The sequence below is a fragment of the Arachis hypogaea genome, chromosome 20, assembly GCF_003086295.3.
Source record: "Arachis hypogaea cultivar Tifrunner chromosome 20, arahy.Tifrunner.gnm2.J5K5, whole genome shotgun sequence".
Taxonomy (NCBI): Eukaryota; Viridiplantae; Streptophyta; class Magnoliopsida; order Fabales; family Fabaceae; genus Arachis; species Arachis hypogaea.
In genome coordinates this window covers 33,905,949-33,909,665 of record NC_092055.1, presented here as the reverse complement: position 1 = coordinate 33,909,665, position 3,717 = coordinate 33,905,949, and positions in this window count along the sequence as shown.

The window sequence follows — 3,717 nt, the reverse complement described above, 5'->3', positions numbered from 1 at the left end:
TAATCAACAAGGGAAATAAATAAACTAGAATGCTAGAGAAAATAAAAGTAGAAGAGAAACTAAATCAAAATAAGATAGAATGCTGAAATTAAGAAGAGCTAAAACTAGGAAACCTAAAACCTAGAGAGAGGAGAGGCTCTCTCTAGAAAACTACATCTAAAACCTAAAATTATGTGAATGAATGTTGTATGAATGAATGATGTGATTCCCCCCACTCTGCAGCCTCTAATCTCTATTTTTCGGGCTTGAAACTGGGCCAAAAATAGCCCAGAAATTGCAGGGGCAATATTTGATATGTCCAGCATGTGGCTTTGTCACGCGTACGCGTCGCTGAGCTTTTGCAAGGTCACGCGTACGTGTCATGCACGCGTGCGCATCGCCTAACTACATGGCAACTATAACAAATTACATATCATTTTGAAGCCCCGGATGTTAGCTTTCCAACGCAACTAAAACCGCCTCATTTGAACCTCTATAACTCAAGTTATGATCGATTTAGTATGAAGAGATCAGGCTTGACAACTTAGCAATTCCTTCAATTTCTTGTATTCCTTCCACTTTTGCATGCTTCCCTTCCATTCCTGCCCTATAAATCCTGAAATCACTTAACACACATATCAAGACATCGAATGGTAATAAGAGAGGATTAATAATTAGCAATTTTAAGGCCAAAGAGGCATGTTTTCAATCAAAGCACAAAATTAGGAAGGAAAGTGTAAAACATGCGAATTATATGAATAAGTGTGAGTTTAGTGGATAAAATCCACTCAATTAAGCATAAAATGTACCATGAAATAGTGGTGCATCAACGCCAGCCAGGGTATCCCTACTGAGCATTCAATTCCCATCATGGGCAGCATTGCTGGCGTTGAACGCCAGCCAGGGAGTAGCCCCTGGGCATTCAAATGCCAGTGCAGAGAAGTAGGGAATCTGGAATTTCCTAGCCTCTCAAGACCTGTGGGTCCCACAGCATCTTCACCTACCCCACTTAACCCCACCTACTTTCACACTTTCCCATACACACTTCCCTATAAACCCTAGCTCAATCACATCCATACTACTTCCCCATGACCATCATAACTCCCACCTACCCCCACCCACTTCAAAATCAAATTTCCCAGCCAAAACCCACCCTATGGCCGAACCCTAATCCTTCCCCAATCCTATAAATATTTCTCCCCATAACCCTTCATACACACACCGCTCATACCCTAATACACCCCACAAGGCCGAGCCCTCTCTTTCCCTCTTTCTACTTCTATTTTCTTCTTCTTCTACTCTATTCTTCTCTTATACTTATTTTTGCTCGAGGACGAGCAAAGTTTCAAGTTTAGTGTAGGAAAAACATAGGTTTTTTCTTTCCATTACCATTCATGGCACCCAAGGTTGGAGAACCCTCTAGAAAGTGGAAAGGAAAGGTAGTAGCCAATCCCTCTGAATCTTGGGAGATGGAGAGATTCATCACCAAAGCCCACCAAGACCACTTCTATGAAGTCGTGGATGAGAAGAAAGTGATCCCTGAGGTCTATTTCATGCTCAAGAAGAATGAGTATTTGGAAATCCGAAGAGAGATTCGGAGAAGAGGTTGGGAAGTCATAACCAATCCCATTCAAGATGTTGGGATTCTCATGGTGCAAGAGTTCTATGCTAATGCATGGGTTACTAAAAACCATGACAGTAGTGTGCACCCAAATCCAAAGAATTGGATCACCATGGTCTGAGGAAGAATCTTAGATTTCAGCCTGGAAAGTGTAAGGTTGGTGTTCAACTTGCCCTTAATGCAAGGAGACCCTCATCCTTACACTAGGAAAGTTAACTTTGATTAGAGATTGGATCAAGTACTCTCTGACATCTGTGTGGAAGGAGCACAGTAGAAAAGGGATTCCCAAGGCAAGCCCATTCAGCTAAGAAATGTTGACCTTAAGCCCATAGCTAGAGGATGATTGGAATTCATCCAAAGATCCATCATCACCACTAGCAATAAGTCAGAAGTGACTGTTGACAGAGCCATCATGATCCATTGTATCATGATTGGAACTAAGATGGAAGTACATGAGGTAATTCCTCAAGAATTGTACAAGGTAGCTGAGAAGCCTCACACCAATGCAAGGTCAGCATTCCCACACCTCATCTGTCACCTATGCAATTCAGTTGGAATTGTCATAAATGGAGATGTCTCCATTGGGAAGGATAAGCCCATCACTAAGAAGAGGATGGAGTAAACTAGAGAGCATGCACAAGAGCCTGGGCACTCGCCTCAGTATGAGATCCCTGAGATGACTCAAGGGATGTACTTTTCTCCCCAAAGCTATTGGGATCAATGGCAAACTTCTCTTGGAGAATTGAGTACTAACATGGAGCAATTGAGGATGGAGCATCAAGGGCATGCTACCACCCTCAATGAAATAAGAGAAGACCAAATAGCCATAAGGGAAGACCAAAGGGCTTTGAGGGATGAACAACAAAGGCAGAGGGATGACATAGAAGAGATCAAGCATCACATTGGATCCTTCAGGAGGAGCACTAGACGCTACCATTAAAGGTGGATTCGTTCTCCTTACACCCGTTTCCTGTTCTATTTTTCTGTTTTTCTGTCTGTTTATTTATCTTTTCTCTTGTTTTAGTTGCATGATCATTTGCATTGATGTCTTAGAGTTGTAAAATATTCCATATATCTTTCACCATGCTTAAAAGAAACTTTTTATTGAAAAGAATTGAGAGATGCATGAATTTAAAGTTTAAAATAAGATTAGTTTAATTAGTTTGATGTGGTGTCATTTTCTAAAAATTGATTATTGAAGCAAGAAAAAATAGCAAAAAGCAAAAGAAAAAGTATGTTGCAAAAGAAAAAATATATATAGCATGCGAAAAAAAGAGAAAAAAATGGCAAAAAAAAAAATTAAAAAGCAAAAAAATCCATTGCTGCCCAAAAATGTAGGAAAAAGAGGGCAGATTGAAAAAATCAGTAACCCTTTAAACCAAAAGGCAAGGGTAGAAGGACCCAAGGCTTTGAGCATCAGTGGATAGGAGGGTCCAAAGGAATAAAATCCTGGTCTAAGCGGCTAAACCAAGTTGTCCCTAACCATGTGCTTGTGGCGTGAAGATGTCAAGTAAAAAGCTTGAGACTGAGTAGTTAAAGTTGTAGTCCAAAGAAAAAAGAGTGTGCTTAAGAACTCTGGACATCTCTATTTGGGGACTCTAGCAAAGCTGAGTCATAATCTGAAAAAGGTTCACCCAGTTAAAGTGTCTATGGCATTATTGTATCCGGTGGTAATACTGGAAAATAAGGTGCTTAGGGTCACGGCAAGACTTTGAAAGCTGTGTTCAAGAATCAAAATAAGCTTAAATAAGAGAGTCAATAAAATCATCTGGATTCTAAGTTCCTAAGGATGCCACATCTCTGAGTTTCAATGGATAGTGAGATGCCAAGACTATTCAGAAGCAAAAAGCTACTAAGTCCCGCTCATCTGATTGTAACTAAGCTTCATTTACAACTTAGAAATTTATTGTATCTTAATTTTCTTTTTATCCTACTATGTTTTTAGTTTCTTGGGGACAAGCAACAGTTTAAGTTTGGTGTTGTGATGAGCGGATATTTTATACGCTTTTTGGCATCACTTTCATATAGTTTTTAGTAGTTTTTATTTAGTTTTTATTCAGTTTTTATAGGTTTTAGTGTTAAATTCACATTTTTGGATTTTACTACGAATTTTTGTA